General features: G+C 35.2%; 1 long non-coding RNA gene across 3 annotated transcripts in view; it reads left to right on the forward strand.

Annotated features, from left to right (window-relative positions):
- LOC101885924 (uncharacterized) overlaps window positions 1-22,042 on the forward strand; it is a 131,808-nt gene that overhangs the window by 105,114 nt on the left and 4,652 nt on the right. The window contains exon 3 of one of the 3 annotated variants that reach the window (XR_012393821.1): window positions 16,488-16,568. The exons of 1 other annotated variant lie outside the window; for it this stretch is intronic. This is a non-coding gene — a long non-coding RNA (uncharacterized lncRNA). Of the gene's footprint in view, window positions 1-16,487; window positions 17,776-22,042 lie in introns of those variants that run through there. One more of the 3 variants, XR_001796511.4, reaches the window with a different exon arrangement.

Consider the following 22,042-nt stretch of genomic DNA (forward strand, 5'->3'; position numbering starts at 1 on the left):
AATTCTGGCAAATTTGGTCGATTTACTATTTTATCAAAGTAATTCAAACAAATCTCATAAAATTGTCAAATATGATTGATTTATCATTTTATCAAAGTATTTGAACACATAAGTCATAAAATCATATCAAAATATGATCGATTTACCATTTTATTAAAGTAATTCTAACAAATGTCATAATATTGTCAAAAATATGGCTGATTTATCATTTTATCAAGGTAATTCGAACACAAGTGTTATAAAATCTTGTCAAAAATATAGCTGATTTATTATTTTATCAAAGTAATTTGAACAAATGTCATAAAGTTGTCAAAAATATGATCAATTTATCATTTTATCAAAGTAATCCAAGACAAATGTCATCAAATCTTGCCAACAATATGATTGATTTATCATTTTATGAAAGCAATTTGGACACACAAGTCATAATATGATGTCAAAATATGATTGATTTACCATTTCATCAGTAATTTGAACACAAACATCATAAAATTGTGTCACATTGATCGATTTACCATTTTATCAAAGTAATTCGAACAAATATATTCATATAATTGTCAAAAATATGGCTGATTTATCATTTTATCAAGGTAATTTGAACAAAAATGTCATAGTGAAGTCAGAAATATGGCTGATTTATCATTTTATCGAGGTAATTTGAACAAAAATGTCATAGTGAAGTCAGAAATATGCCGATTTATAATTTTATCAAAGTACATGAAAAAAGTCATAAAATTCATAAAATTGTCAAAATATGGTTAATTTATTATTTTATTAAAGTAATTCGAACACAAATGGTTTAAAGGGCTCTATTTCAAGTGCAAGGTTTATTTCAAGTGCATAGTGCAAAGTCATTAATGCATTAAGGGCATGTCCGGAACCCCTTTCCCTGGTGTGCATTAAACCAATTAGAGTGCCATCTCCCATTCCCTATAAGAGTCAGTTGCATCGCGCCATGGTGCATTTGGTGATGTAGACATCTCCAAAACCTGACAGGTGGACAAATCTAAACTTCTTTTAATCAAAACAAATATAAATATGCATATAATAAATAATACTGCTGATAATAATAATATTATACAAATGCTAATTATCGTGATTAAACTGAAAAAAGCCCCCTGAGGGTAAAGACGTCATGTAGGTAGTGGTTTTATATTTATGTAGAAAATGTTTATTTATATTAAATATAGTTTTAAATATTTCACATGTAAAGATATTTGTGCATTGCTGTACGTCCTGTGTGTATTAAGCAATGTGTAAGCGTTTGAACCCGCATAAGCACATAACTAACGCGCTTTCGCTGGACTTTAGACCAGCTTTCAGTCGGTCAATAGTGCAGTCCATTTCAGTTTCTTAAAATAGCAGCATGCCAACAACGTGCCTTAACACACCTCCTTTATAGACCAGCACACCCATGAGTCCACAAAGTGGCACAAATCGATTTGCTGTTCAAACAATGTGGTGCAAAACGTGAAAATTACAGCTGCGCTGGTCTGAAAATAGTAAAAACACGCCAAACACGTCTTTTTGCACCAGGTACATGATAGGGCCCAAAATCTTGTCAAAAATATGGTTATTTTATCAAAGTAATTCGAACACAAGTGTCAAAGTATTGTCAAAATATGGTTGAGTTATCATTTTCTCAAAGTAATTCAAACGAGCCTGTAGGGTTCAGATTTGTCTAATCATTCGCAGTACAGTATATGTGGATGATATAATCATACTTTAATTTTTTGACTCGCTGACCTTTTCAGATGTGCTCCCGCTGATATAAACATAAAAAACTGAATTTCATTACATATCAAACGGCACAGTTTTCACAAAGATAGATTTTGTTTGGACAAATCTGCATTGAGACCCTCTAATTTGCATATGTAATAATCTAATCAAGCCGATGAAAAGCACAAGTTGATTTATTTATTAATTTTTCAGTCTTTTTAAGCCTATATTAAGTCTTTGACATTAAATAAATGCAAGTGGTTCTTTTTTATGTATGGCTGAAGCGAGTGTAACACGACAGCGCATTTGAATTGCAAATCAATTAAGCTGTTATCTCTGCAAAGTGTGTTAATGTTGATTTACAAAGATAGATCTGGATGATTCACCGCGTCAGCTAATTACCAATAACAAACTGGATGAGCGTCACAGGCAGGCATATGGCGGTTCATCGGTGAAGATGTCACAGGTGCTTAATGGCAGCGTTATATACGTGCTGACCTGCAGCAATTCAACATTAATAGACCGCCGGGAATGAGACCCCAATGAGTCCCACAGGAGCAAAGTCATTTGGATTAAAGCAAGACTGTTTAATTGAACGGCTTCACTTTTGAGGGGGCAAGTCACAAGGCTAAAGTACCACTTCCAGTTGGCAGTGTCTCTATCCAACCCTGCCTGTTGTCAGGCCACGTTAAAGGCCTCGTATGGAAATGAGGCATTTGTATGGTCTTCCTGCTATCTAATGAGCCTGTTAACATTCAGTTGTTCGTTATAATTGCTTCATATGCTAACAGGACTGAGGAGCAGGACTTCTAATAATTACTCTCTTTATGAGACTATGGCTAATGAATTTAAGTGAGGCGTATTAGCTTCCCCGCTGCCCTGTTGGCAAGTACAACCTCCGTCGTCCACTTTCAGAGCGCCTGTCTGAATGTCCTCCCACAAAGCCTTCTTCTAGAAAATTGTCATAAAGTGGCTCGAATCGCCTCGCAGAAAGCAAAACCTCTTTGCTGTTATTGCTGGAACTATTCCCAGACAAACTTTTCTCGTCGTTTATTGAAAATTATATCAGCTGAGCGTTTCATGTTATGGCCGTGTTCCAAAACTTTGTAAGCTGCCTATAGCAGTCTGCTGTCTGTGTAGGCAGCAATCTAACCATCAGAAATGACTGGCTTTCAACACAATATATTAGCAGCACTTGAAATATAAATATTATGCTGTAAATCTGTGGATTCAGAAGGACTTTATAAAGGTATTGTGGTCAGATATAAGCCTATAATGCTAAATGGATAACACTTTAGTTTGAAACTGTTAAGCACTCAAAAAAATGCCTGCTTGTTTAAGCTACTTATTTATTAGGAGTTGAACCAACACAATTCTTAAGGTTTTTTCTGGAGACAACTTAATTGTTTTGTGTTCATTCCACTTAAATTTGTAAACACGATTAAGTTAACTTCATTGAATTTTGTTGGAACAACATAAACAAATTGTGTGGATCCCAGCATTGTTTAGTGTATTGTCCAACATAGGGTCACTCTGAAAACGTAGCCCTATATACATTTCTGGAGATTGTGAATTATGTAGCCAGAAGTAAGGATAGCTGCATTTCGTCTTTAAAACGAATGCTATAACGCGGTGTGACACCATTACTTTTTGCGCGTTACTAGCTGACCGTTTACCTCTGTGTGGACGGCTTTCTCCCTGTTACCAGTTTGCTCAGTAGCTCGCTATGTATGTCGCTAGAATTGAGACACAGAGAGGAGTTTACCATGACGCCAGGGTTCGATTCTAGCAAAGAACAGTTTCAGAAAGCAAGTAAGACAAAAACAGAAGCCAAAAAAATTAAAAATAAACTCAGTCAAAGATTTTTTTAAAACTGTCAGTTAGGTTTATAAAAGTGGCTGAGCAGGTCAATCTCTGCCTTTAAAACACTATCGGTTGGGTTTAGAGAAGGAGGAGGATGGGTCAGTAGATCAGTCAGTCAGTCAGTTGACAGCGGGTTCTGGTGGATTTACGCGAGAACAGCAGGCGCTAATGGCACTCGCGTTAGAAATTTGAGATCTGAAAAAGCGTACACAGTGGCCTCTGGTAGATTCACAAAAACAAAATTGCAATAAAACGTAGCTCCCGGGATGTATTTGGCGCTCTCCAGAAATGTATATAGTGTATATAGTGTTATGGTCGTGTTCCAAAACTTTGTAGGCTGCCTATAGCTGACTGCTGTCTGTGTAGGCAACAATCTAACCATCCTAAATGACTGGCTTTCAACACTATATATTAGCAGCACTTGAAATATAAATATTGCACTGTAAATCTGTGGATTCAGAAGGACTTTATAAATGGTATTGTGGTCAGATATAAGCCTATAATGGAAAATCAGGAACACTTTAGTTTAAGTTATAATTGAAACTGTTAACCGCTCAAAAAAATACTTATGTTGCTTGTTCAAGCTACTTATTTATTAGGAGTTAAAAATACTTAGGTTTTCTCGTGGATCAGGCTGGACATACAGTATTAATATTAAACGTGTCTTGGATCATCTACCATCATGGATCTTTCCACAGTTCAAGCTAGGATTGCCTTTTTCTTAAAAACAATCGTACAATGGTGCTTTCAATTTGAGCAAAAATAATCTTCATTTCACTGCCTCTTATTTGGAACTGCCGCAGTGTTATGAATTCACCTATGGCGCTTTTAAAATGCTGCCTACATAGGCCGTTATGTTTTGGAGCGCAGCCCACAGTACTGCTAATCTCTTTAGTGATCCCGCTTCAGCTCTGGGAGCTTGTTGAAGCTCTTTTGCTCTCTGATGGCAGTCTGCCCGAAGACAAGGAGCATTAAAAAAAAATAGTCTTGAGTTCTAGCTGAAATGTTGTCTTAGAAATTAAATTCTTCCCACATCCATATCTTTTAAATGGCAAACTTTGACCCTCAAAGCAGTTTTAGCTATTCATATGTTGGCGTTTTTATTTAAACCTGCTGTCTAGACTTGGTCTTATAATTCTTTTCCAGGAAAATAGAGTTGTGGGTTTGAGATTAAGCTCTGTCTGTAAAATCTCTGATTGGAATTATTTGGACAGAGAGTCTATATTATTATTCATTCTTTTTTGTTTTGTTTAAAACACAAAGCTGCTGTATACTAAAGGTTTCATGAGTGAAAGGATTTGTAATGTCAAGCCATCTGCCAGAATCTGTGACGGCAATGCATAATTATTTAATACTCTGAAACTTAACCTTATGAAAACAGACATTTTTAGAAAATGTAGTGAAGAAATATGGTTTGAATCAGAGCTGTGCTACTTTTAATATACTATAGTATACTATACTATATTATATACTTTAATATAATATATATATATATATATATATATATATATATATATATATATATATATATATATATATATATATATATATATATATGTTTTTTTTTATTTATATATTATTTATATATATATATATATATATATATATATATATATATATATATATATATATATATATATATATATATATATATATTTTTTTTTTTTTTTTTTTTTTTTTTTGCAGTATTTCCTATAATATTTTTTTCTTTTGGGGAAAGTCTTTGTTTTATTTCAGCTACTATAAAAAAGGTCAATACTTTCCCTCTTAAGCAATATTTTTTTATTCTCTACAAAACAAATCATTATTATGCAATGATACAATATTAAGCCTTTAAATGTTACTTTATGTTACTTTATGTACCCCCCCTCCTCCTCGTTCTCATCGCTCCGCTCCATAACTGATGTCAAAAAATATACTGACGTCAATATATATATTGGAAGATACATCAATACCCATTTGCTCTCCGGTTGCCATTTCATTTATGCAATTATTTTCTTTTCTTTCTGGTAATGCATAGAATAACATTTATTACACTTCAAAATATCTTAAGATTTCTCTTTAGTATGTATAGGTTTGCACATGCGATAACACACTGAAGTACAAATGTAGCAAACCATATGGCTTGTTGTACATATTTTTATTTTACCAGGAGTTGTTAAACTCTTGGGATCCACACAGCTGTATAAGCAGTATTTGGAGAAAGGTGTAAACGCTTTCGCTTGTGTTGTAATGTTTATTTATATTAAATATAGTTTTAAATATTTCACATGTAAAGATATTTGTGCATTGCTGTACGTCCTGTGTGTATTAAGCAATGTGTAAGCGTTTGAACCCGCATAAGCACATAACTAACGCGCTTTCGCTGGACTTTAGACCAGCTTTCAGTCGGTCAATAGTGCAGTCCATTTCAGTTTCTTAAAATAGCAGCATGCCAACAACGTGCCTTAACACACCTCCTTTATAGACCAGCACACCCATGAGTCCACAAAGTGGCACAAATCGATTTGCTGTTCAAACAATGTGGTGCAAAACGTGAAAATTACAGCTGCGCTGGTCTGAAAATAGTAAAAACACGCCAAACACGTCTTTTTGCACCAGGTACATGATAGGGCCCAAAATCTTGTCAAAAATATGGTTATTTTATCAAAGTAATTCGAACACAAGTGTCAAAGTATTGTCAAAATATGGTTGAGTTATCATTTTCTCAAAGTAATTCAAACGAGCCTGTAGGGTTCAGATTTGTCTAATCATTCGCAGTACAGTATATGTGGATGATATAATCATACTTTAATTTTTTGACTCGCTGACCTTTTCAGATGTGCTCCCGCTGATATAAACATAAAAAACTGAATTTCATTACATATCAAACGGCACAGTTTTCACAAAGATAGATTTTGTTTGGACAAATCTGCATTGAGACCCTCTAATTTGCATATGTAATAATCTAATCAAGCCGATGAAAAGCACAAGTTGATTTATTTATTAATTTTTCAGTCTTTTTAAGCCTATATTAAGTCTTTGACATTAAATAAATGCAAGTGGTTCTTTTTTATGTATGGCTGAAGCGAGTGTAACACGACAGCGCATTTGAATTGCAAATCAATTAAGCTGTTATCTCTGCAAAGTGTGTTAATGTTGATTTACAAAGATAGATCTGGATGATTCACCGCGTCAGCTAATTACCAATAACAAACTGGATGAGCGTCACAGGCAGGCATATGGCGGTTCATCGGTGAAGATGTCACAGGTGCTTAATGGCAGCGTTATATACGTGCTGACCTGCAGCAATTCAACATTAATAGACCGCCGGGAATGAGACCCCAATGAGTCCCACAGGAGCAAAGTCATTTGGATTAAAGCAAGACTGTTTAATTGAACGGCTTCACTTTTGAGGGGGCAAGTCACAAGGCTAAAGTACCACTTCCAGTTGGCAGTGTCTCTATCCAACCCTGCCTGTTGTCAGGCCACGTTAAAGGCCTCGTATGGAAATGAGGCATTTGTATGGTCTTCCTGCTATCTAATGAGCCTGTTAACATTCAGTTGTTCGTTATAATTGCTTCATATGCTAACAGGACTGAGGAGCAGGACTTCTAATAATTACTCTCTTTATGAGACTATGGCTAATGAATTTAAGTGAGGCGTATTAGCTTCCCCGCTGCCCTGTTGGCAAGTACAACCTCCGTCGTCCACTTTCAGAGCGCCTGTCTGAATGTCCTCCCACAAAGCCTTCTTCTAGAAAATTGTCATAAAGTGGCTCGAATCGCCTCGCAGAAAGCAAAACCTCTTTGCTGTTATTGCTGGAACTATTCCCAGACAAACTTTTCTCGTCGTTTATTGAAAATTATATCAGCTGAGCGTTTCATGTTATGGCCGTGTTCCAAAACTTTGTAAGCTGCCTATAGCAGTCTGCTGTCTGTGTAGGCAGCAATCTAACCATCAGAAATGACTGGCTTTCAACACAATATATTAGCAGCACTTGAAATATAAATATTATGCTGTAAATCTGTGGATTCAGAAGGACTTTATAAAGGTATTGTGGTCAGATATAAGCCTATAATGCTAAATGGATAACACTTTAGTTTGAAACTGTTAAGCACTCAAAAAAATGCCTGCTTGTTTAAGCTACTTATTTATTAGGAGTTGAACCAACACAATTCTTAAGGTTTTTTCTGGAGACAACTTAATTGTTTTGTGTTCATTCCACTTAAATTTGTAAACACGATTAAGTTAACTTCATTGAATTTTGTTGGAACAACATAAACAAATTGTGTGGATCCCAGCATTGTTTAGTGTATTGTCCAACATAGGGTCACTCTGAAAACGTAGCCCTATATACATTTCTGGAGATTGTGAATTATGTAGCCAGAAGTAAGGATAGCTGCATTTCGTCTTTAAAACGAATGCTATAACGCGGTGTGACACCATTACTTTTTGCGCGTTACTAGCTGACCGTTTACCTCTGTGTGGACGGCTTTCTCCCTGTTACCAGTTTGCTCAGTAGCTCGCTATGTATGTCGCTAGAATTGAGACACAGAGAGGAGTTTACCATGACGCCAGGGTTCGATTCTAGCAAAGAACAGTTTCAGAAAGCAAGTAAGACAAAAACAGAAGCCAAAAAAATTAAAAATAAACTCAGTCAAAGATTTTTTTAAAACTGTCAGTTAGGTTTATAAAAGTGGCTGAGCAGGTCAATCTCTGCCTTTAAAACACTATCGGTTGGGTTTAGAGAAGGAGGAGGATGGGTCAGTAGATCAGTCAGTCAGTCAGTTGACAGCGGGTTCTGGTGGATTTACGCGAGAACAGCAGGCGCTAATGGCACTCGCGTTAGAAATTTGAGATCTGAAAAAGCGTACACAGTGGCCTCTGGTAGATTCACAAAAACAAAATTGCAATAAAACGTAGCTCCCGGGATGTATTTGGCGCTCTCCAGAAATGTATATAGTGTATATAGTGTTATGGTCGTGTTCCAAAACTTTGTAGGCTGCCTATAGCTGACTGCTGTCTGTGTAGGCAACAATCTAACCATCCTAAATGACTGGCTTTCAACACTATATATTAGCAGCACTTGAAATATAAATATTGCACTGTAAATCTGTGGATTCAGAAGGACTTTATAAATGGTATTGTGGTCAGATATAAGCCTATAATGGAAAATCAGGAACACTTTAGTTTAAGTTATAATTGAAACTGTTAACCGCTCAAAAAAATACTTATGTTGCTTGTTCAAGCTACTTATTTATTAGGAGTTAAAAATACTTAGGTTTTCTCGTGGATCAGGCTGGACATACAGTATTAATATTAAACGTGTCTTGGATCATCTACCATCATGGATCTTTCCACAGTTCAAGCTAGGATTGCCTTTTTCTTAAAAACAATCGTACAATGGTGCTTTCAATTTGAGCAAAAATAATCTTCATTTCACTGCCTCTTATTTGGAACTGCCGCAGTGTTATGAATTCACCTATGGCGCTTTTAAAATGCTGCCTACATAGGCCGTTATGTTTTGGAGCGCAGCCCACAGTACTGCTAATCTCTTTAGTGATCCCGCTTCAGCTCTGGGAGCTTGTTGAAGCTCTTTTGCTCTCTGATGGCAGTCTGCCCGAAGACAAGGAGCATTAAAAAAAAATAGTCTTGAGTTCTAGCTGAAATGTTGTCTTAGAAATTAAATTCTTCCCACATCCATATCTTTTAAATGGCAAACTTTGACCCTCAAAGCAGTTTTAGCTATTCATATGTTGGCGTTTTTATTTAAACCTGCTGTCTAGACTTGGTCTTATAATTCTTTTCCAGGAAAATAGAGTTGTGGGTTTGAGATTAAGCTCTGTCTGTAAAATCTCTGATTGGAATTATTTGGACAGAGAGTCTATATTATTATTCATTCTTTTTTGTTTTGTTTAAAACACAAAGCTGCTGTATACTAAAGGTTTCATGAGTGAAAGGATTTGTAATGTCAAGCCATCTGCCAGAATCTGTGACGGCAATGCATAATTATTTAATACTCTGAAACTTAACCTTATGAAAACAGACATTTTTAGAAAATGTAGTGAAGAAATATGGTTTGAATCAGAGCTGTGCTACTTTTAATATACTATAGTATACTATACTATATTATATACTTTAATATAATATATATATATATATATATATATATATATATATATATATATATATATATATATATATATATATGTTTTTTTTTATTTATATATTATTTATATATATATATATATATATATATATATATATATATATATATATATATATATATATATATATATATATATATATATATATATATTTTTTTTTTTTTTTTTTTTTTTTTTTTTTTTTTGCAGTATTTCCTATAATATTTTTTTCTTTTGGGGAAAGTCTTTGTTTTATTTCAGCTACTATAAAAAAGGTCAATACTTTCCCTCTTAAGCAATATTTTTTTATTCTCTACAAAACAAATCATTATTATGCAATGATACAATATTAAGCCTTTAAATGTTACTTTATGTTACTTTATGTACCCCCCCTCCTCCTCGTTCTCATCGCTCCGCTCCATAACTGATGTCAAAAAATATACTGACGTCAATATATATATTGGAAGATACATCAATACCCATTTGCTCTCCGGTTGCCATTTCATTTATGCAATTATTTTCTTTTCTTTCTGGTAATGCATAGAATAACATTTATTACACTTCAAAATATCTTAAGATTTCTCTTTAGTATGTATAGGTTTGCACATGCGATAACACACTGAAGTACAAATGTAGCAAACCATATGGCTTGTTGTACATATTTTTATTTTACCAGGAGTTGTTAAACTCTTGGGATCCACACAGCTGTATAAGCAGTATTTGGAGAAAGGTGTAAACGCTTTCGCTTGTGTTGCATTGTTTGATAAGATTTCCTGAATGCATTTGGAGATCTAGAAGGTTTTTTAACAGCTTTGCTTTGACAGAAACAGGATCTGGAATATCATAGAATTTTAAATGTTTCTTTCCAGACATTTTTGTTTTATCCAAATCATGTAATATCAAGGATTTTTGTTTGCTATTTTAAATTTTACTTTTCCATTTATTAATATACAGATAAAGACAAAATTATAAGCCCTCTTGTTAAATTGTAATTGTTTTAAATTTTTAATTGTTTTAAAAAATATATATTTCCCAAGTGCTTTTTATGAGAGACTTTTTTCAACATATAAACATAATATTTTAATAACTCATTTCTAATAACTAATTTCTTTTGTCTTTGGCATGGTGACAGTACATTCCAGTTTTAGTTATTTTGCAAGACACTAGTGTTCAGCTTAAAGTGACATTTAAAGATTTAAAACTAGGAATGTTGTAGGATAACTGTGGTTTGTTTTGTAGCCAATCGAATACAAATATATATGTCATATGAGGGTCCATAATAATAAAATTTGCTTTACAAATGTTAAAAAAATAAAAATATATATTCCAGATAAGCTAAAAGCAAAAATACTTTCTCCAGAAGAAAAAAAAAAATACTGTTAGAAAATACTCTGTATCTTTCTTTGCTCTTTTACACTTAGGAAATATTTGAAAAAGATACACATTTCACAGGAGAGCTGATATTTTTGTACCTTTTTTCTGCTATTTGTTATGTTTAGGCTATTTTTCAGCTCCATTTTATTCTTGCAGCCACTGAAGTCAAATGCAGTCACCAAACTTAACCTGTTAACTAAGCCAAACATGTCAGAATTATATAAGTTTCAAGAGCTTTGGCTTCAAAATGACCACTTCAAAAACTGTGTGTTAAAAAGCAGATGATCGAAAAGCTAAATATGTTGGTAAAACACTTCACAGCCACACAAACAGCAAGTACTTCAGATTTATCCTTTTTTTTTTCAAAATCTGAAGTAAGTTATCTATTGTTGTTATCATAGTGGCTATGAAAGTCATGCTAAAATCATTTCAATATTATGTTTTTATTTTAACATTATTTTATTGTCAAATTATTAATATATAAACTCAACATCAGCTTGTTTTTACATTCATTAGTTGCAGTGTTGGGTAAGTTACTTCAAAAAGGTAATCAATTACAAATTACATCATTAAAATTGTATTTAAATTACATTTTTGATTACAATGTTTGAAAAGTAACTCAGTTACTCAACAAGTTATTTAATCACTTGACCAAACATAAAAAAATCTGTTCAGTTTGCTTTATTGTCATTCAAAACATCACAATAGTTTGTAATGCAGAACAAAATTACGTTACATCGAATCCATCAAGAACATAAAAAAACATAAAAAACAATATAAAAACCTTACATGATAAATGAGCTTTTGTAATTTAATAAATATATTAAAAAAATATACACTTTAAAATCCAGCAGTCAACTTTATCAAATTAAATGAGTGTAGGTGACTCAAAATTTACTGGACGTTAATTCTACTCATTTAAAAGAGTTTTGAACTCAGTGTTGAAGGTAATGAGTTAATTAAATACCTCATTACTTCATCTTAAATGGAGTAAGTTCACAGTACTCATTAGGATTAGCTTTTGAACTTAAATGGTTTGTTGCAATTGGTTTCCTCAAATGGTTTGAGTTACCACAACTTTTTGGGTTTTACAGTGTAGTTATATATAAAATATAACCCAAATAATAATTTTTTTTTTTTAAATGACAGAAAGGAATAAATAAACACTAAAATACTTTCATGCATAAATGCACACACATTTAAATCTCAACGCTGCATAGAAAAAAAATTAAGTCAAACAAGACATTTTTGCTTCAATATAAAATGTAACACTTTAAGATTAATAAATATTATTTGTATCAAAACACAAGACATTTCAACGCAATAGCACAATATTTCATGTAAACCATATATTGATATAAATTTCTGACCCACTTCATTTTATTTCAAACATAAATGAATTCCTCTGCTTCTCTTAATTGATTGATTAGAACTGTTGAATTCATGTACAGTATTTAAACAAGTACAAGTAACTTTACATTACCTGAAAATAAAAAGTAATGCCTTTTTCTGTGAAAAAGCAATCTAATTTAATTAAACACCTATTTACCCCCTTTTTTCAAGATTTCAGATAAGTTTTTATGTCTCCAGAAGGTGTCTGTAACGTTTCAGCTCAAAACACTCCTCAGATTATTAATTAAACCTTTCAGAATATTGAATTTTCTGCTCTGACCACAATATAGCTGTTTTTGTGGCCTGTGCCTTTAATGCTAGTTCTTCCCGCCCACCGTTCCCATGTGTCTGTCAGTGTGTCTCTGTCTCAGTCTCCGTCAGATAAACAGCACAGTGACAGACACGAAGAAAGCAGATCTCACGTAACATTTGTGAGAAATAGTACAGTAAGAACTTTCCCAATGATTATTTGATGTATTTGTTGTGGAGTTAATTCAAGCCTTTCTGCAACGATGAGTCGTTACAAAGTTCACGCACACACACACACACACACACACACACACGCACCACACGTTTAACCGTGCACTGTTTTTGCACAGCAGATGTGACTGGATACCTTTAACATCCACTGCTCTATGGATGTCTGTTATGGTAATATACAAAATAAACCTGATTTAACGTCCACAAACAGGGAATAAAGCGTCTTCTTTTATAATTGTACTGGCATGCAGCTGTGGTGATGAAGTAAAGACAGTAAAATCACTGTTATTAATTACAAACATGCAGTTTTAAAACATTTTAAACTTGTAAAATTCATTCTTGATCACGTTTGATGATGATTGATGATCACAGAGAGCTCAACAGATCTTTTAATCCCAGTTGCTTTGCACACATCCTGTCTTGTTGATGTGATTACATGTGTTACGCTGGAGACATGTTAATACGCGGCTATCAATCAATTCGGTGGGCGGGGAAACCGCATTTCAGCATCACAATGCGGTCGGCCTCAAAATGGGAGGGGTGTGGATTCTATTTTAATGTCAGGAAATTTTCCATCACTCTAATATGACTGTGGACAAACTATACCTACACACAGTTCTGTCCAAATAGCTTACAAAATATTATTTTCATCACTTTGTAACTAATTACACTCACAACTGATTAGTTGTCATAAAAATGAAGCTTTATTATCAGTATAAGTCGGGGAATTTGATATTTGGCTCAAAGTGGGAATCCGGAATGCAAATAACCTTTCTGATGGCCCTTGCAGGACACTGTCAACGACAGCTGCTGGAGCAATGATCCACCATCAAAGTCTCACTGACTCCTTCAGCCAATTACTGCAGCTCTCAGAGAGATGCTGACATAAAAACTGCTGGAAAGCCAGAGAAGTGTGACTCAGAAGCTGGTGACCACCACAGATGCTCAGGCTCACATTCAATTTTCAGGTTTCCACTCTGGAAGACCCATCATTCAGAAAAGTTTTGACTTTTGAGGTCACAACAGTCATTAATTGCATCCTTTAAAGGGGTCCTATTATGCCCCTTTTAACAAGATGTAAATTAAGTCTCTGATAGAGTGTGTATGTGACGTTTCATGTGGAAAAACCTCACAAATAAGGTTTATAACTCTATGAAACTGCCCCTTTTAGTTTTTGGTCCTAATTTCGCCGCTTTGGTGACTGATTGTGTTCTCTTTCAAAAGAGGGCGGAGCTACAAATGCCTAAGTGTCAGCATAGTGGCAGATTCAAAAACAAGACTATCATCACTAGTGGGTGGGGCTTTCACTTTGAATTACATTCGCCCTTTGTATGTGTCATCAAAGAGTTTCTGCAGGCTGTTTTTATGAAGTGTGATTATAAAAATAAATTGAATTAGTGTTTAGCGTTAGAAGCTGGTTGTATAGAGTGGAGGAACTATGACATCACCTTGTAGGCTAATCGGCTGCTAGCATAAAACTGGTTCCTTTGATAAAATCCCTATAAATTCCCATAGGCTTTTCGAAGATTGCAAATAATGAGCTCTGTTCAAACACCGTTCATTACACTTACACGTTTTGTCCATCCGGATAATCCTCACACGAAAATACAACGTTTAGCACTTTTGGAATTTTAAATGCAAACCCAAGAACTGAAAAGCTAGCATTAGGCTATAAACGGACTATACTGCTCCCGGAGCGCTCGCCTGTGATGTCAGGACCACCCTGCTACAGACCACTTTTCAAGCTTATTTTTAGAAATATGGTCCATGACAAGGAGTTAATCTTTCGGTTTATTATATTATAATCCACACTACATATTATAAACAAATAAATACGAAAAAGCACATCTGTATATTGACTTGCATGCCGTTTGAATGAGTTTTTGCGTGAGAAATACATTTTGTTTTGTTTTACGGTTGTTGCAAAAGTTTTAAAACTGTGTGTTTAAATGTTTCTACTTAATATTATCATAAGACATATTTAAATAAGTGTATTGTCTGCGTGCATACAGACTGCTTACCTTAGACAACAGAAATGAGGCGTGAGGGACAAGTCTATCGAATGCCTGCAGGTTCCATCATAGATAGAGAACATTCAATATTGTATTTTGTCACGGAGAACAGCGAAATGCAGCCCATACAGTCATCATGCTATACATTTTATAGAGGAGTTTAAATATTGCCGTTATGACAGTTAAATGGGGCAAAGCAGTGGCGCAGTAGGTGGTGCTGTCGCCTCACAGCAAGAAGGTCGCTGGTTCGAGCCTTGGCTCAGTTGGCGTTTCTGTGTGGAGTTTGCATGTTCTTTGCGTGGGTTTCCTCCGGGTGCTATGGTTTTCCCCACAGTCTAAAGACATGCGATACAGGTGAATTGGGTAGGCTAAATATGTGTGTGGATGTTTCCCAGAGATGGGTTGCGGCTGGAAGGGCATCCCCTGTGTAAAAACGTGCTGGATAAGTTGGCAGTTCATTCTGCTGTGGCGACCCCGGATTAATAAAGGGACTAAGCCAACAAGAAAATGAATGAATGAATGAATGAATGAATGAATGAATGAATGACAGTTAAATGTGTTTAGATGAAGAAAAAACTGACGGAAAATGTATTGATCATGTTAAAATGACAGTTAATATGCATGTATTTCTTACACATTTATTCACACATTTGCATTACTGAAAGCAGGCTGAACTGGTAAGCAGTATCTTCATAATATAGTGTTTAATTAAAATACATGATCAACAAATAAATCGGTCTTGACGATCTTTACAAGGGAAGGCATTATCTACACATAATATAAATTCCCAATTAGAAAAAATACTACAAACTATAAAACACATGAAAGTCATGAAAATACTTCAATCGAAAAAAATAAATACAAATAAAATAAAAAAATGTTGTTTAAACAATTAATAACTGCTTTTATTCTAGTCAAAAAAAAAACAAATAAGACTTTCTCCAGTAGAAAAAATATGGTAGGACATACTGTGAAAATTACCTTGCTCTATCAAACATCATTTGGGAAATATTTAAAAAAGAAAAAAAATTCAAACGGGGGCTAATAATTCTGAATTTCTTTCTGGAGCATCAGTGAAGGTTTGAACAATATTAACTTTGTTATTAATTGTGTTTAAGTTAAGTACAACTAAGAAACTTGATTAATACAAAAAAAAAATGTTTGAAACCACTTGAGGGAGAGTAAAGTACATAAGTAAGTGAAATATCGCTTTAAGATGTACAGTTCTCTCAGAGATGGGTTGCAGCTGGAAGCATCCGCTGTGTAAAACATATGCTGGATAAGTTGGCGGTTCATTTCGCTGTCGACCCCAGATTAATAAAGGGACTAAGCTGAAAAAAAAATGAATGAAGGATGTACATTGTTAAGTCTTACAGAGAACACACACACACACACACACACACACAGAGAGCGAAAACAAAAACAATTTCGGTTCATTTCAGAGCTAAACATTAATATAATATCAATTTGTGATGTTATCTTGTGGTTTGACTCATCAGACAGCCATTTGTGTTAACAGTGGATGGTGGTGAGTTTCAGGACAGCAGCGGCAGCACTCAACTCTCTGTTTGGAGAACATTAGAGGGCAAACACACAGCAGGTGAGCTTTCCTTTCTTTCAAAGACATCCAGATGAAGTACAGCTCAGTGAAACTGAACGCAGGGGTCTAGAGTTATGTTGGTCAAAGTTGAACCGCTTTTAACTTCACTAGCTGTTATAAAGTGACTATTAGCCTTCAAAATAGAGTTTCTTACTTCTGTTGAACACAAGTGGAGATATGCGGAGGAATGTTGGATAAAATGCAGCCATTGACCTCTATAGTATTTTTGGTTCCTACTATGGTTGTAAATAGCTGGTGTTTTAACATTTGTTTAGTACAGTATATCTTGTGTTGTTTTTAATCAACACTATCTCATGACAATTTGTAATTTTTTGATTTAATGGCTAATTCTTATGAATTTGTAAGATTTCATTTGTACAATTTAGTACTATTTGCTCATCCCCCAATGATGGTTGGGTTTAGGGATGGGGTTTGGTTTTGGACCATCGCCTCCTTCATAAAGTGGTAGATTTTTGGATGACTGAACTCGTATCAATTAATTTTTGTTAAGTTTACTATATTTAAAACACAACTCAGGCTTTTTGGGCATACGTAACCAGGTGTAAATTTCTAGGGACTGTGAAAATACATAACCGGAGGTACTTCTGCTTACAGTTTTTGGTCCAACTTTATATTAAGTGTCCCTAACTACTGTATGTACTTACATCAAAAAAATAAATACAATGTACTTACTGTGTTTATAATGTATTTGAGAGCACTTGTGGTGCTTTTGAGTTGGAATAGAGGTTGGGTTATGGACAGGTTTGGTGGCATGGGCAGGTTTAAGGGTAGTTTAAGGTGTAAGGGATGGTCAACAGTGTATTTACAAATGTAATTACAAAAGTTAACTACAGATGTAATTACATAAATGTATTTAATCAAGCATAAGTACACAGTAAATACTTGTATATACACAATAAGTACATTGTAAAAAACTACTTATTCCTATTTAAGTACATATTAGTTAAGACCACTTAATATAAAGTGCGACCCAGTTTTTCTTTTTGCAAATTCGCCAGAGGTTGCTGTATACGCTTTTTGATGATCTCAGTTTTCTCATGCGCGTCCTCTTCTTGCATAAATCCACAAGAGGGCACAATATACACTTCAGCCAACCAGGCCAGCTTGCTGTCGACTGACTGACTCAGACTGACCCACCCACCCCCTTCCCTAAACCCAATTGATAGTGTTTTCAAAAACAATCTAGAAAAAGAAAAGTCGTCATGGCCTCGTGATTTCACCATGTTTTCAGCCTGTAGTTTATTTATTATTTTTGTAGTTTTAACTGGTTTTTGGAACCAGACTCAAACCCTGTCATCGTGGTCAACTCCGCTCCGCATCCCAAGTCTGCTGACGTAAGGGGCGAGCCGCTAAGCAAACTGGTAACACCATTAAAGCCAGCCACATGGAGGAAAGCGATCAACTAGAGGTGCTAAAAGGAAGAGAAGCCATCACTGGTGTCAAACCGCTCTATAGTGTTCGTTTTAAATACGAAATGCAACCAGACATACCTCTGGCTACATAAATTGCACTTTTCTGAAATCTAGACAGGGGTACGTATGCACAATAAGCCTGTGAACCACAATGTGCAAAATGCTGGTTTCCACACAATCAATTTGTGTTGTGACAACATGAAGGAATTAAGTTATCAGTTTTTACAAACACAAAGCAATTAAAATGTGCCAAATATTTAAAAAAAATTTTGTTTTTTCAGCTCATTTTAAATGAGTCATTTAAACAAACAGCACTTGTCACTTTTTGAGTAATGTTACGTGTGTATTTATAAAGTGCATTTATCGGGAATGGCCATACACCCAAATCGCTTCACAATTATGAAGGGTGGGGAGGGGGTTCTCGCTACCACCAGTGTATAGCATCCACTTGGATGATGTGACGACAGCCACAGGACGCAAACGTCAGTGTGCTCACCACACATGAACTATTGGTGGAGTGGAGAAACAGTGATACCGCCAATTTGATGGATGGGGATGATTGGGAGGCCACGCTGGAAAAGGGCCAACAGAGGGAATTTACACCCTTACTCTTTACGAGAAGTGCCTTAGGATTTCTTATGACCACAGAGAGTCAGGACCTCGGTTTAACGTCTCATCCGAAAGACTGTGCTCACCGACAATGTAGTGTCCCCTTCACTATACTGGGGCATTAGAACTCACACAGACTGCAGGTTGAGCACCCCCTGCTGGCCTCACTAACACCACTTCCAACAGCAACCTACCCTGTAGTTTTCCCATGCGGTCTCTCATCCAGGAACTGACCGGGCTCAGCTTCAGCGAGTAACCGTCTTGTGCTGCAGGGTGATTTGGCTGTGGCCATGTGTGGATATGAGTGTATAATGCAGTTTGCCATAGCATTCAATAAGTTGTAAATACTATAATACAAACAGTATAATACACTTTACTAAAGTTTGGTTGTGCATTTAAATGTCTCCATGGATGTTACAATTTATCTGTGGAAATATCAATGACAAATAAATATTTTTTGTTATAAAGAGAGTATAATCTAAACTTAGTATGTTGTAAAGGATCAGTTCTGCCTCTATACTGTATCATCTTATGCTTCAGCCTATAATTTGAATAGATTGTAATAGGGATGTTACTTTAGCTGCTTTAACTCCTTATACAAACATTCATTCATTCATTTTCCCTTGGCTTAGTTTCTTTATTCATCGGGGTCGCCACAGCAGAATGAAACGCCAACTTATTCAGCATATGTTTTACGCAGTGAATGCCCTTCCAGCTGCAATCCAGTACTGGGAAACACCCATACACGCTACCATTCACACTACGGCCAATTTAATTTATTCAGTTCACCTATAGCGCATGTGTTTAGACTGTGAGGGAAACTGGAGCACCCGGAGGAAACCCACACCAACACGGGGTGAACATGCAAACTCCAGACAGAAATGCCAACTGACGCTGGGACTCGAACCAGCGACCTTCTTGCTGTGAGGCGACAGTGCTAACCACTGAGCCACTGTGTCACCCATTTTACAAACTGTTCTGCAGATTTACTGCCAGTTCTGAAGTAAAAAAATATTTAATTCCTTTCATTTAGTTTGTCTTGTTGTCTGATTGTGGCTATTATATTACCTCAGCGGGCTGTTTAGCATGCCGTCATTACCATGTCTTTAAAAATAAAGGTATTGGGTGATGAAATAAAACTGCTCCCTGTAGATTTCACCTTTTAAATCATTTTTGCTCCTATTAGTATTTTTCTGTCTACTGAGCTGCAGGCATAAACAAATCAGCACAATCTAGTTTAAAAAAAAGCTGTTGTTACATTAGCATATGTACTGTATTTATGATGGTGTCCAATTATTTTGAAGCTTTAGCAACAACAGCCTTCATAGTAAAGGCTAGAAGCAGCAGAACCTCATATTTCAAAGAAAACAATAATAATATTCAGCAGACCTTGCATAACCCTGAACCTTCCTCCAACTGGTCTGGTATGACAGTGCATGTGTCATCTTCCGCTCGCAAATGAAGCATGTTTCCCCACCGAACCGCTTTAACAGGGCCTTTATGCGTACTCAAAGGCCGTGAACTCATTTGCTTCACCCCCTAAGAGATTTCCACATTTTTTTTTGGAAGGAAAAAAATCATAAGTATAATCAGTAGGTACCTATTCTGTGGCATATCAGTGGCTCTGCCATCATTAACCGGCTCATTAAGCCTTTCTGGCCAACTGTGAATGTCTCCTCTAATCTGTGATGCTCCCAAATTTAGATGTATGTTCTGCTCGGTACATTTCACACGCCACGGGTGCTGTGGTTTTACCGTCACCATCAAGCCCGTTTGTAAATGAATGGGTTTATTTCAGTCGGTGAAGGATGAATAAAGAAACAGATATATTGGCTCATTACAAACACAGGATGGGATGGACTTCACGTCCGGTAGTCTCGGCAGTGTAGAGTTTACTTAAAATGGGGATTCGCACCACACAATCATATTTAATGTGGAAATAATACCAGTGATAATATAACTCAGTGTGCATTTTTTCAGTGATTACAAAGCTATCTAAATATACTTCAGAAATCATTATAGATGTTCCTTTGTTTGAAACTGGTATAGAATGCATTGATACACTATAATGTGTTAAATTGTTGTCTAATGTCGACATGTATGTGGCTTAGGCAAGTGCAAAGATTTTCCATAAATGGTATAAGAAATCCATTTCCAAAGCTAGCAGTTGGCCCTAATATGATATGGTTGCTTTTGACCATATTTGGAAGGGTTGTGAATATTAATGAGCTCTGTTCTGACACTCCATCAGCTAAAGTTCAAAAAAAGTGGAAGAAAAACTTAATTTGTCAAAAATATACTTAATATACTTGTTAATTGACAGTCATTTCAACTGAAGTGGTAGAGAGGTTTATTTTAGCTAGAAGGAGTGAGTGAGCTGTCTTTAAGCCACCAGTGTAACCTAGTTTGCTCGGTAGTTGTGGTTTGGATACAATATAAGTTACTTTGTAATTATACTTGACAAAAGGAACCAACAGAGATGTATTTAGAGTTGTAATTTATTGTTTTGACGTATATAGGAAAACACAAAAGCAAAGTAATATTAGCTCTTGCATAAGCAATTGAGTTTTACTCCAAAAATAAAAATCACAATAATGGAATGGACTTCACATCCGGTAGTCTCAGCAGTGTGGAGTTTACCTAAAATGTAGATTCAAACCATGCAATCGTATTTAATGTGAAAATAAGTTATCTTGAAATGAAATGACTCCATTATCATTGTTAATATTACTAAGTGTGCGTTTTTACTGTGTTTACAAAACCAGCTAAATATACTTTAGGAATCATTATAGATGTTAATTTGTTTGTTTGTTAAATTATTCTCTGATATCAACTTAGATTGTATATGGCTAGAATTTTTTTAGTAATGGTTTTACAGTTTACAAGTCCATTTCCAACCCTAGGAGTTGGCCCTAATATGATATGGTTGCTTTTGACCATATTTGGAAGGGTTTTGAATATTAATGAGCTCTGTTTTGTCACTCCAGCAGCTCGTGTCAGTGCCTGTAAATACACAAGTGCAAAAAATTCCTTATTCAGTTGTCAAAAAAACATTTGAACAAATACTACATTCCTTGTTAAATGACAATAATTTCAACTTAAGTGGTAGAGAGGTTTATTTTAGCCAGAAGGAGTGAGTGAGCTATTTTTAAGCCACCAGAGCAATCTAATTTTCTTATTAGTTGTGGTGTGGATGTAATATATGCTGTATTGTAGGTTGTAGCTCTATTAACTCAATCATCAGTGTTAATATTACTCAGTGTGCAGTTTTTCAGTGATTGCAAAGCCAGGTAAATAATTTTGAGATTTCAAATTTCCATCTTGAGTTCCATTTGAGCCTGCTGTTCTCTCGTTAATCCATGGTAGGCCGCTTTTGACTGACTATCTGGCTGACCGATCGACCAATAGTATTTCAAAAGCACAGATTGACTC

The sequence above is a fragment of the Danio rerio genome, chromosome 18, assembly GCF_049306965.1.
Source record: "Danio rerio strain Tuebingen ecotype United States chromosome 18, GRCz12tu, whole genome shotgun sequence".
Classification (NCBI taxonomy): domain Eukaryota; kingdom Metazoa; phylum Chordata; class Actinopteri; order Cypriniformes; family Danionidae; genus Danio; species Danio rerio.